Below are 14,235 nucleotides of genomic sequence, written 5' to 3'. Positions count from 1 at the left end.
AAGTTTAGTTTATAAATGAGGCACAGTAAGAGATTAACAACAAAAAATTCTTTTTGGCATATCTTAATTGCATCACTACTCTTACACTTTAAGGCCATTATTAAGTAAAATAAGGGTTGCTTAACACAAGCACTGTGACACCATGACAGTCAATCTGATAACTGAGATGGCTACTAAGTGACTAATGAGTGGGTAGCATCTACAGTGCGGCTACACTGGACAAACGGATGATTCACATCCCTGGCAGGATATAGCAAGATGATACAAGATTGCTATTCAGAATGACATCTAATGCAAAACTTATGAATTGTTTATTTCTGGAATTTTCCATTTAATATTTTTGGACCATGGCTGACCACAGGTAACTGAGATTGCAGAAAGCGAAACTGAGGATAAGGGAGGACTACCGTAGTCAAAAACTGCTATCAGTCCAGATGACCTTCCTGAGTGCTTAAATAAACTGTGATCCATCCATACCATGGAATACTACTCAGCAATAAAAAGGAACACACTATTGCTACATGCAACAAGTTGGATGAGTCTTTGCGGAATTATTGCTAAGCAAAAAAGGTTAATCCCCAGGATGGATTAAAAAAAAAGACGCAACAATATGCTCTCTCAAAGGAAACAAATCTCAACTCTAAAGATAAACACAAGCTCAGAGGGAAGGGATGGAAGACAATACTCCAAACTAATGGCAAACAAAAGAAAGCAGGTGTTCAACAGACGCAGAGAAAACATTTGACAAGATCCAACAGCCATTTATGCTAAAAACTCTCAATCAAATGGGTATAGAAAGTACCTCAACATAATAAGGGCACATATGACAAACCCACAGCCAACACCATACTCAAAGGGGAAAAACTGAAAGCCATCCCTGTGAGAATAGGAGCAAGACAAGGGTACCCACTCTCGCCACTCTTACTCAACATAGTATTGGAGGTTTTGGCAAGAGCAATAAGGCAAGAAAAAGAAATAAAAGTAGGCGCTGGCCCAGTGGTGCAGCGGTTAAGTGCGCACATTCCACTTCCCGGTGGCCCGGGGTTTGCTGCTTCAGATCCCAGGTGCGGACATGGCACCGCTTGGCATGCCATGCTGTGGTAGGCATCCCACATATAAAGTAAAGGAAGTTGGGCACGATGTTAGCTCAGGGCCAGGCTGCCTCAGCAAAAAGAGGAGGACTGGCAGTAGTTAGCTCAGGGCTAATCTTCCTCAAAAAAAAAAAAGAAAGAAAGAAAGAAAAGTAATCCAAATAGGTAATGAAGAAGTGAAACGCTCACTGTTTGCAGACAACATGATCTTATATATAGAAAATCCTAAAGAATCTATCAGAAAACTATTAGAAATAATCAGCAACTACAGCAAAGTTGCAGGGTACAAAGTCAACTTACAAAAATGAGGTGCATTTCTATACTCTAACTAACAGAAAGAGAACTCAAGAATACAATCCCATTTACAATCACAACAAAAAGAATAAAATATCCAGGAATAAATTTAACCAAGGATGTGAAAGACCTATACAAAGAAAACTATAAGACATTACTGAAAGAAACTGATAATGACATAAAGAAATGGAAAGATATTCCATGCACAGGGACTGGAAGAATATGTATAGTTAAAATGTCCACACTACCTAAATCAATCTACAGATTCAATGCAATCCCACTCAGAATCCCAATGACATTCTTCACAGAAACACAACAAAGAATCCTAAAATTCATATGAAGCAACAAAAGACCCCAAATACCTAAAGCAATCCTGAGAAAAAAGAACCAAGCTGGAGCCATCACAATCCCTGACTTCAAAATATACTGCAAAGCTATAATAATCAAAAGAGCATGGTACTGGCTCAAAACAGACACACAGATCAATGGAACAGAACTGAAAGCCCAGAAATAAAACCACACACCTATGACTCCACTCATATGTAGAAGTTAAACATGTAGACAAAGAGAACAGATTAGTGGCTACCAGCGGAAAGGGGGCGTGGGGGGCAGGCACAAAGGGTGAAGTGGTGCACCTACAATACGACTGACAAACAATAATGTACAACTGAAATTTCACAAGGTTATAAACTATCATAATCTCAATAAAAAGTCAGAAAAAAAACCCCACACATCTACAGACAGCTAATCTTCGACAGAAGAGCTAAGAACATACAATGGAGAAAGAAAAGTCTCTTCAATAAATGGTGTTGGAAAAACTGGACAGCCACATGCAAAAGAATGAAAGTGGACCATTGTCTTTCACCATACACAAAAATTAACTCAAAATGGATCAAAGACTTGAAGGTAAGACCTGAAACCATCAACCTCCTACAAGAAAGTATACACAGTACACTCTTTGACATCGGTCTTAGAAGGATCTTTTCGAATACCATGTCTACTTGGACAAGGGAAACAAAAGAAAAAATAAGTGGTGTTTCATCACACTAAAGAGCTTCTGCAAGGCAAGGGAAACTAGGAACAACACAAAAAGATAACCCACCAACTAGGAGAAAATATTTGCAAATCATATATCCAACAAGGGGTTAATCTCCAAAATACATAAAGAACTCACACAACTCAACAACAAAAAGACAAACAATCTGATCAAAAGATGGGCAGGGGATATGAACAGACATTTTTCCAAAGAAGATATACAGATGGTCAACAGGCACATGAAAATATGTTCAACATCACTAGTCATCAGGGAAATGCAAATCAAAACTACACAGAAATATCACCTAACACGTGTCAGAACAGCTAGAATCACCAAGACCAAAAATGAAAAATGTTGGAGAGAATGTGGAAAAAAGGCAACCCTCCTACACTGCTGGTGGGAGGGCAAACTGGTGCAGCCACTATGGAAAACAGTATGGAGATTTCTCAAAAAATTAAAAATAGAAATACCGTACAACCCAGCTATCCCACTACTGGGTATTTATCCAAAGAACTTGAAATCAACAATTCAAAGAGACTTATGCACCCCTATGTCCATTGCAGCATTATTCACAACAGCCAAGACATGGAAGCGACCCAAGTGCCCAATGACTGATGATCAGATAAAGAAGATGTGGTATATGTATATGTGTATGTGTATATATATATGTATATACACACGCACACAGTGGAATACTACTCAGCCATAAAAAAAAAAGATCAAATCGTCTCATCTGCAAAAACATGAATGGACCTTGAGGGTATTATGTTAAGCGAAATAAGCCAGAGAGAGAAAGAAACACCATATGATCACTCATATGTGGAAGATAAACGAACACATGGACAAAGAGAAGTTTAGTGGTTACCAGAGGGGAAGGAGGTTGGGGGTGGGCACAAGGGGTGAAGAGGCACATTTATATGGTGACTGACAAATAATAATGCACAACAGAAACTTCACAATGTTATAAACTATTATGAACTCACTAAAAATTTTTTAGAAGGCAATCCTCAAAGGTTACATACCGTATGATTCTTTTTACGTATAACATTTTTGAAATGACAATATTTTGTAAATGGAGGACAAATTAGTGGTTGCCAGTGGTTAGGGATGGGAGGGTGTGTGGCAGGAGGGATGTGAGTGTGGTTATAAATGGGCAACACGAGAATCCTCAAGGCTTTGGAACTGTTGAGCATCTTGACTGATGGTAGATACAGAACCCACAGAGATGACAAACTACACAGAACTAAACACACACAAACAAGTACCAATAAAACTGGGAAATATGAATAAGATGAGTGGACTGTGTCAATCTCATTCCTGGTTGTGACCTTCTACCTGTAATTTTGCAAAATGTTACCATTGGAGGAAACTGGACATGGTACACAAGAGATCTCTTTGTATTATTTCTTACTGTTGCACTATTAAAAATGTGAATACTATTAATAAGCTCAAGCTATTAAACAGATATAAAGTTCTACACTCAAAGGACAACACAAATTCTTTTTGAACACACCATGTAACATTCATAAACATAAACCACACATTAAATCAATAAAGAAACCTCAATATACATCAAAAGACAATTATCTTAGGAATTGCAATCTTAATATAGTATTGAGATACATAATAAAGTACAGAAAGTAATATCTAAAGGACAGTTTTTTAAAATTCTTTATGTTAACTGACAAGCTGATCATAAAATCTATATGCAAATGCAAGAGGCCCAGAATAGACAAAATGATCCTGAAAAGGAACAAAGGTGGAGGACTTGCAATTCCCAAATTAAAAATTTGCTACAAAACTACAAGACATATAGATCAATGGAAGAGAAATGAGAGTCAAGAAATGGATCCTTTCACTTACAGTCAATTGATTTTTGACAAGGGTGCCAAAATGATGCAACGAGTGTAAGAACAGTTTTCTCAACATATGATGCTGGGACAACTAGATACCTGCATACAAAAGAATACATTTGGGCCCTGACATACAAACTATACACAGAGATCTACTCAAAACAGATCAAAGACATAAATTTAAGTGCTTAAACTATAAAAGTCTTAGGAGAAAACACAGAGGCAAATCACGAGCTTGGATTTGGCCAGGGTTTCTTAGATATGATACCAACATGAATAAAAGGTCAAAAAAGATAAATTAGACTTCATCAAAAATAAAGCTTTTGTAGGCCAGCCCTGGTGGCCTAGTAGTTGAGTTCAGCACATTCGGCTTCAGCAGCCTGGGTTCAGTTTCTGGGCACAGACCTACATCTCTCTGTTAGCGCCATGCTGTGATGGTGGCCCACATACTAAAAAATAGAAGACTGGCAAGAATGTCAGCTCAGGGCAAATCTTCATCAGCATAAATAAATAAATAAGTAAATAAATACAAATAAAAAATAAAGCTTTTGTGCTTCAAATGGCACCTTCAAGTAACTATAACAAAAGAAAATTTTTACAAAAGAAAATTTTTGCAAATCATGTCTGATAAATGACTTGTATCTAGAATATATAAAGAACTCTTACAACTCAATAATAAAAAGGGAAATTTTAAAATGAGGAAAAGATCTGAAGAGACACTTCTCCAAAGAAAACATCCAAATAGCCAATAAGCACATGAAAAGACGCTTAGGAACATTAGCCAACAGGGAAATGCAAGTCAAAATCACAATGAGATACAACTTCAGGCCCACCAGGATGGCTATAATCAAAGAGACTGACGGACTAGCATCATGGCACAGTGAACTTTCCAGGTAATCTCTCCCCTCCAATATACAATGAAAAAACATCCATACTCCAACAGAGGACATCGAAACACAATATAAATAACATCAGACAGACACACGCAGTCATGTGGTGGATGGCACAGGGGCTGGAGCGCCTCGGAGGAGGAGGGGGAACAGAGTAAGACAAAATTTCACTCCCTCCCCTAAAGATTGAGTACCAGGATGACGGGAGGCCTCCGAGACGGAAGGAACAGGGGAGTCGACATTCGTTTGCGGGAACATCAAGGATCCCTGGTGGGCCCTTGTAGCCTAGAGGGAAGCCCTCTATTGGGGGGAAAGCTTTCGTGGGGGGTGACTTTATCAAGCCAACACTCCAGGAGAGCAGATAGCAAGAGCAGAGGGAGAAAACCCCGAGGTCACGCAGGAGAAAGCGCCCCTCCCCCACCCACTCAGTTTGCTCCAGTGCCTGGGATCTCATCAAAGGCAGAAGGCTCAGAATACGTGGCTGTTGACCCCCACCCAGTGGCGACAGGCGGTAATCACGACCAGATAACACCAGGATGCGAAAAAAACAGAGCCACTCCCTCTAGCAATATCAAACATTATATTAGATCTCCAGACCAGAGAGAAAATGACAAGTACCCAGACATACGTAATCTTAATGACAAAGAACTCAAAATAGCTATCATCAAAAAACTCAACAAGTTAAAAGAGAATGTAGAGAAACAATTCAATGAGTTCAGGAGCTGCTTCACAAAAGAGATTAAAACTGTAAAGAAGAATCAATCGGAAATGTTAGACGTGAAAGACACAATCAATGAGATAAAATATGGATTCCCTGGACGATCGAGTGGACCCCAGAGAGCAGCGAATCAGCATAATTGAAGATAGACATGTTGAAATGCTCCAGATAGAGGAGGAGAGAGAACTAAGACTAAAAAGAAAGGAATAAAGTTTCTGAGACATATCCAACTCAATTAGGAAATGCAATATAAGAATTATAAGTATTCAAGAAGGAGAAGAGAAGGAGAGTGAAGCAGAAAGCGTGTTCAAAGAAATAGTAGCAGAGAACTTCCCAAACCTAGAGAAAGAGATGGAAATCCATGTGGAAGAAGAATCCAGATCTCCTAGATACGTTAATGTAAAAAGACGTACTGGAAGGCATATAGTAGTAAAACCGGCAGAAATTAATGACAAAGAAAGAATACAAAGGGCAGCAAGGCAGAAGAAGACAACCTACAAAGGAACCCCTATCAGGCTTTCAGTGGACTTCTCTGCAGAAACCTTACAGGCCAGGGGAGAATAGAATGACACATTCAAGTCTTTGAAAGACAAAAATTTTCAGCCAAGAATACTCTATCCAGCAAAAATACCCTTCAGATATGATGGAGAAATAAAAAACTTTCCCAGATAAACAAAAGCTAAGGGAGTTCGTAGCCACAAGACAACCCCCTCCCCCCCGCCCCGACACACACAAGAAATCCTCAAGAAGGCCCTCATACCTGGAAAAAAAAAAACAAAACGGAGAAAGGGGTTACAAAGCAGGGAGTAAGGAGATAGATAGGTAGACAAAATCGGAGCAGGATAGCAAATACTCAGGTATAGCATTAACGACAAAGGGAAGGAAAACATCAAAAACAAAGATAATCTTGTCATTTTAACCACCACCTCACAGCACAAGGTGGAATAAGATGTGAGAAAAACCACTTAGGAGGGGAGGAGGAGAGAGACTGAATTGGTCTAACCTAAGGAAATGAGAGGCCATCAGAAAATGGACTATCTTATACACGAGCTTCTGAATACAAATCTCATGGTAACCACTAAACAAAAAAGCAGAACAGAGACACAAATAATAAATAAGGAGAAAACAAACACAACATAAAAAAACTACATAATCCAATAGGTAGACTAAAACACACAGGACGAGAAACAAAGGAAATGCAGGAGAAGCGGAAAAGGAGTGATAAAATGGCAGCATTAAGCCCTCATACATCGATAATCACCCTAACTGTAAATGGATTGAATCCTCCAATAAAAAGACACAGACTGGCAAGATGGATTACAGAACAAGACCCAACAATATGCTGCCTCCAGGAAACACGTCTCAGCTCCAACAACAAACAGAGGCTCAGAGTGAAGGGATGGAAGACGATACTCCAAGCTAATGGCAAACAAAAGAAAGCAGGTGTCACAATATTTGTATCAGACAAAGTAGACTTCAAGGCAAGACAGGGAAAGAGAGACAAAGAGGGGCAGTATATAATGATCAAAGGGACATTCCGTCAAGAAGAAATAACGCTTAGAAATATCTATTCCCCCAACACAGGAGGACCAAAGTACATAAAGCAACTATTAACAAATCTAAAAGGAGACATTAATAATAGCACAATAGTATTAGGGGACCTCAACACTCCACTCACATCAATGGGTAGATCATCCAGACAGAAAATCAACAAGGAAACAGTGGAATTAAATGAAAAGCTAGAGCAGTTGGACTTAATAGACACATATAGAACACTCCATCCAAAAACAGCAGAATACACGTTCTTCTCAACTGCGCATGGAACATTCTCAAGGATAGACCACATGTTGGGAAACAAGGCAAGCCTCAATAAACTTAAGAAGATTGAAATAATAACAAGCATCTTTTCTGATCACAGTGCCCTGAAGCTAGAAATTAATTACAAGAAAAAAGCTGAGAAAGGGACAAAGATGTGGAGACTAAACAACATGCTATTGAACAAGCAATGGATCAGTGAAGAAATTAAAGGAGAAATCAAAAAGCATCTGGAGACAAATGAAAATGAAAACACACCATACCAACTCATATGGGATGCAGCAAAAGCCATATTAAGAGGGAAATTCATTGCAATAAGGCTCACCTTAACGAACAAGAAAAATCCCAAATAAGCAACCTCAAATTGCACCTAACTGAATCAGAAAAAGAAGAACAAACAAAGCCCAAAGTCAGCAGAAGGAGAGAAATAATAAAAACCAGAGCAGAAATAAATGCGATTGAAACAAAAAAGGCAGTAGAAAGGATCAATGAAACAAAGAGCTGGTTCTTTGAGAAGATAAATAAAATCGACAAACCCCTAGCCAGACTTATAAGGAAAAAAAGACAGATAAACAAAATTAGAAATGAAAGAGGGGAAATAACAGCGGATACCGCAGAAATACAAGATTGTAAGAGAATACTAGGAAAAACTATATGCCAACAAAATGGATAATCTAGAGGTAATGGATAAATTCTTAGACTCTTACAACCTCCCAAAGCTGAATCAAGAAGAAACAGATAATCTGAATAGACCAATCTCAAGGAAAGGGATTGAAACAGTAATCAAAAGCATCTCAAAGAATAAAAGCCCAGGACCGGATGGCTTCCCTGGGGAATTCCGCCAAACATTCAGAGAGGATTTAATACCTATCCTTCTCAAGCTATTCCAAAAAATTAGGGAAGATGGAAGACTTCCTAAGACATTTCACAAGGCCAACATCACTCTGATACCAAAGCCTGACAAGGACGACACAATAAAGGAAAACTACTGGCCAATATCGCTGATGAACATAGATACAAAAATCCTCAACAAAATATTGGCAACCTGAATACAGGAACACATCAAAAAGATCATACATCACGACCAAGTGGGATTTATACCAGGGACACAGGAATGGTTCAACATCCGCAAATCCATCAGTGTGATATACCACATCAACAAATTGAGGAATAAAAACCACACGATCGGGGCCGGCCCCATGGCCAAGTGGTTAACTTCACACGCTCCGCTTCAGTGGCCCAGGGTTTCACCGGTTCGGATCCTGGGCGCGGACATGGCACCACTCATCAAGCCATGCTGAGGCGGCACCCCACATGCCACAACTGGAAGGACCCACAACTGAAAATATACAGCTGTGTACCGGGGGGCTTTGGGGAGAAAAACGAAAAATAAAATCTTTAAAAAAAGCAAAAACCACATGATCATCTCAATAGACACAGAGAAAGCACTTGACAAGATCCAACAGCCATTTATGACAAAAACTCTCAACAAAATGGGGATAGAAGGAAATTACCTCAACATAATGAAGGCCGTATATGACAAACCCACAGCCAACATCATACTCAATTGGCAAAAACTGAACACCATCCCTCTGAGAATAGGAACAAGATAAGGATGCCCACTATCACCACTCTTATTCAACATAGTACTGGAGGTTTTGGCAAGAGCAATTAGGCAAGAGAAAGGAATAAAAGGAATCCAAATAGGGAGTGAAGAAGTGACACTCTCCCTGTTTGCAGACGACGTGATCTTATGTATAGAAAACCCTAAAGAATCCGTTGGAAAACTATTAGAAATAATTGACAACTACAGTCAAGTTGTGGGATACAAAATCAACTTACAAAAAGATCAGTTGCATTTCTGTACTCTAATAACGAACTAACAGAGAACTCAAGAATACAGTTCCATTTATGATCACCGCTAAAAGAATAAAGTACCTAGGAATAAATTTAACGAAGGAGGTGAAGGACTTATACCATCAAAACTATAAGACATTATTGACAGAAATAGATAACAACATAAAGAGATGGAAGGAGATGCCATGCACGTGGATTGGAAGAATAAACATAGTTAAAATGTCCATGCTACCCAAAGCAATCTACACATTCAGTGCGATCCCAATCAGAATCCCAGTGACATTCTTCATGGAAATAGAACAAAGAATCCTAAAATTCATATGGGGCAACCAAAGATCCCGAATTGCTAAAGCAATACTGAGAAAAAAGAACAAAGCTGGAGGCATCACAATCCCTGACTTCAAAATGTACTACAAAGCCATAGTGATCAAACCAGCACGGCACTGGTACAGAAACAGACACACAGATCAATGGAACAGAACTGAAAGCCCAGAAATAAAAACGCACATCTGCGGACAGCTAATCTTCGACAGAGGTGCCAAGAACATACAATGGAGAAAAGACAGTCTCTTCAATAAATGGTGTTGGGAAAACTGGACAGCCACATGCAAAAGAATGAAAGTAGACCATTATCTCACGCCATACACAAAAATAAACTCAAAATGGACCAAAGACTTGAAGATAAGTGCCGAAACCATAAAACTCCTGGAAGATAATATAGGTAGTACACTCTTTGACATTGAACTTATTAAAAGGATCTTTTCGAATACCATGTCTTCTCTGACAAGGGAAACAAAAGAAAAATAAACAAGCGGGAGTTCATCAGACTGAAGAGCTTCTGCAAGGCAAAAGAAACTGGATCAAAACAAAAAGACAACCCACCAAATGGGAGAAAATATTTGCAAATCATGTGTCTGACAAGGGGTTAATCTCCATAATATATAAGGAATTCACACAACTGAACAATAACAGAACAAACAGCCTGAGCAAAAAATGGGCAGAGGATATGAACGGACGTTTTTCCAAAGAAGATATACAGAGGGCCAATAGACACATGAAAAGATGTTGAACATCACTAATCATCAGGGAAATGCAAATCAAAACTACACTAAGATACCACCTTACGCCTGTTAAAATGGCTATAATCACTAAGACTAAAAATAACAAATGCTGGAGAGGGTGTGGAGAAAAGGGAGCCCTCATACACTGCTGGTGGGAATGCAAACTGGTGCAGCCACTATGGAAAACAGTATGGAGATTCCTCAAAAAACTAAAACTAGAAAGACCATACGACCCAGCTATCCCACTACTGAGTATCTACTCATCAACTTGAAATCAACAACCCAAAGTAACATATGCACCCCTATGTTCACTGAAGCACTATTCACAATAGTCAAGACATGGGAACAATCCAGGTGCCCATCGACTGATGATTGGATAAAGAAGAGGTGGTATGTATATACAATGGACTACTACTCAGCCATAAAAAAGACAAAATCATCCCATTTGCAACAACACAGAAGGACTTGGAGGGAATTACGTTAAGTGAAAAAAGCCAGACTGAGAAAGACAAACACTAGATGAGTTCATTCATATGTGGACTATGAACAAACACATGGACAAACAAAACAGTTCAGTGTTTACGAGGGGAAGGGGAGTGAGAGGTGGGCACAGCGGGTGAAGGGGAGCACCTACGCGGTGACGGTCAGGAAATAATGTACAACTGAAATCTCACATTGATGTAAACTATCATGAACTCAATTAAAAAAAAAGACTGATAAAAACAAGTGTTGGGGAGGATCTCGAGAAACTGGAGCCCTCATATATTGCTGGTGAGAATGCATACTGGTACAGTTGCTTTGAAAAAATAGTCTGGCAGATCTTCAAATGATTAAACATAGAGTTACCTTATGAGCTAGCAATTCCACTCCTAGGATTATACACAAGAAAAATGAAAATGTACATGCACACAGAAACTTGCACACTAATGTTCACCAAAGCATTGATTAATAAAAGCCAGAAAGTGGATACAACCCAAATGTCAATCAAGGGATGAACGGATTAAGAGGATGTGGTATGTCCACACAATGAAATATTATTCTGTAATCAAAAGGAATGAAGTACTAGGGGCAGCCTGGTGGTGCAGTGGTAAAGTTTGCATGTTTTGCTTCGGCAGCCCAGGGTTCACCGGTTCGGATCCTGGGTACAGACCTACTCACTGCTTATCAAGCCATGCTGTGGCAGGCATCCCAAGTATAAAGTAGAGGAAGATGGGTACAGATGTTAGCTCAAGGCCAGTCTTCCTCAAAAAAAAAAGGAATGAAGTACTAATAGGTACTGAAAGCTGTACGAACCTGGAAAATGTTATGCTAAGTGAAAGAAGTCAGTCATGAAAGACCACATAGCATATGATGTCACTTACATGAAACATGCAGAAGAGGCAAATCTATAGAGACAGAATGCAGGTTAGTAGTTGCCAGAGGCAGGGTGAATGGGAGGGCCAGGGGAAAGGGGGATAACTGATGAAGGGTACAAGGTTTCTTTTTGGGGTGATGAAAGTATCCTAAAATTAATTGTAGGGATGGTGGTACAACTCTGGGAATACACTAAAATCTACTGAACTGTACAGTTTAAACAGGTGAATTTTATGGTGTGTGAATTCTATCTCAAGAAAACTGTTACAAGAAATCCTAGGGAGGGCCCAGTGGCTAGTGGTTAAGTTTGGCAAGCTCCACTTCAGTGGCCCAGGCTCACAGGTTGGATCCCAAGCATGGACCTACACCACTTGTCAGCCATGCTGTGGCAGCAACCCACATACAAAGTAAAGGAAGACTGGCAAAGATGTTAGCTCAGGGCTAATCTTCCTCAGGCAAAAAGAGAGGAAGATTGGCAACAGATGGTAGCTCAGGGTAAATCTTCCTCAGCAAAAAAAAGAAAAAAGAAAAAAAGAAATCCTATGTGTCTGAAACTAAATGAATATCCCTCAAAAACCCTTAAGTTAGGAAAGCACTTAAGAAATATTTGCAACTGAACAATAACAAAAAAATTACATGTCAAAATTTTGGAGACTCAGCTCTAAGGAGTACTTTAGAAAAGAGTGTATAGTTTTAAGCATGTTTATCAGGAAATAAGAACAGTGAAAACTAAACAAACTGAGCAACTAACCCAGGAAGTTAGAAAAGAACACTGAAATAAACCAAAAGGAGAAATATAATAACTTGAATCAATGAAATAAGAAATCTAAAACGTGAGATTAACTAAACTAAAACCTGATTCTCTGAAAAAATAATTAAATACATATTCTCACTTCACAGCTGTTGGACTGGTCAGATCATCACAAGTGTTGGCAGGACAGGCGGCAGGAAGAACCTCACACGTTCCTGACAGGAAAGGAGACAGGCCGCTGCTCTGCGGCACCCACAACAGCACTCAGTGAAGCCACGTATGTCCATCCACTGCCCAGCAATCCCCCTCCTACCTACATATCCCTAAGAAATTGGAAGATCACAAACGAGGTGGCAGCGGAGGAAGCAAGTGCATGGAATATCACGTACATTAGAGCCAGCGACTAGACGGACACACAGCAACACTGACGGATCTTAAAGGATGGGGCTGAATGAAAAAACATAAGAAACAGAATCAGGCCCACAATACAATCCATCTATTTAATTTAAAATACAAGCACACCAAACAACAACATGTGTTTACAGGAATACAGACACAGAACAGGGTACACACTAACCACACCACAGTAATTGTCTATAGGGAGGGGATGGAGATTCAAGGAATTACAAAAACAAGGGGCCCTGTCCAGACCACGCAGGAGGATGAGGCCACCTGAGCCTGAGAGCACGCTCCCAAAAAAGGAAGGGAGGTAACAAGAATGGTGTGCTTCTGTGAACCAGCTCGGGCATTTCCAGTGGAAAGGAAGCCCAGCTCCCAGCAGGATTTACCTTAGGGCAGCCAGGCCCTGATCAGCAGTGAGCGGTCATTCAGCATGTTCCCCAGAAACCACAGAGGTCCCAGTTCAACCTCCACGCCAGCTCTGTTCCTAGGTGGCTGGGACTTTTGTTTGTTTGGTTTTGCTTTTCATGTTTTCTTGTATTTTGAACTTACCTTGGGATATTTCATACATGCCTAACAGTAGAGAGAACAGTACAATGAACCCTTGTGTGCCCCTTCCTCAGCCTCAACATCCATCAATTCAAGGCCCATCTCTCCCACCCAGACTGTCTCCCACCTGGACCATTTGGAAGAGACCAGACATCATCCCATTTCACTGCCCAGGCTCAATGAAATATCTGTCCAGTTATTATTAACTTTGCCGTTAAGTCTGTCCAGATATCTACGAGGCTCCCTTCATGAAGCAGTTGGTTTGTTTTTCCCACATGAGCAGCACAGGCAGTATCCCTCTGGCAGTACTGCTCAGACACACCGAGATGTCCGCTGCACTATCGATGCTGCTGTGTAACGCCAGCACAGCAAACAGAGGCCTGGTGCGCAGAGGCCAGCCCACTGGCCACAGGTTCTTTCATGGTAGGGATAGGTCCTATGTTTTATGTACTCCATCACAGACTAAACACAGAACAAGTCTTGTACAATAAAACCACCTACTCACTAAATCAAGTCCCAAGGGGCCTGTCTGTAGAAGTCAGCCCAGCTCAATAGTTCTAAGACACTG

At 40.1% G+C, this 14,235-nt stretch overlaps 1 protein-coding gene across 34 annotated transcripts in view; it reads right to left on the bottom strand.

The window, feature by feature from the left end:
- PPP6R2 (protein phosphatase 6 regulatory subunit 2) overlaps window positions 1–14,235 on the bottom strand; it is a 100,183-nt gene that overhangs the window by 50,816 nt on the left and 35,132 nt on the right. For 6 of the 34 annotated variants that reach the window (XM_070253846.1, XM_070253850.1, XM_070253855.1 and 3 more), the window contains one exon: window positions 13,109–13,166. The exons of the other annotated variants lie outside the window; for them this stretch is intronic. The gene's annotated coding sequence lies outside the window, so the exon portion shown is untranslated. The remainder of the gene's footprint in view (window positions 1–13,108; window positions 13,167–14,235) is intronic. 34 annotated transcript variants of the gene reach the window in all.

This window comes from Equus caballus, chromosome 28, assembly GCF_041296265.1.
Source record: "Equus caballus isolate H_3958 breed thoroughbred chromosome 28, TB-T2T, whole genome shotgun sequence".
Lineage (NCBI taxonomy): Eukaryota > Metazoa > Chordata > Mammalia > Perissodactyla > Equidae > Equus > Equus caballus.
Note: the sequence above shows the minus strand (reverse complement) of the source record. Positions and strands in the feature narration are given on the sequence as shown.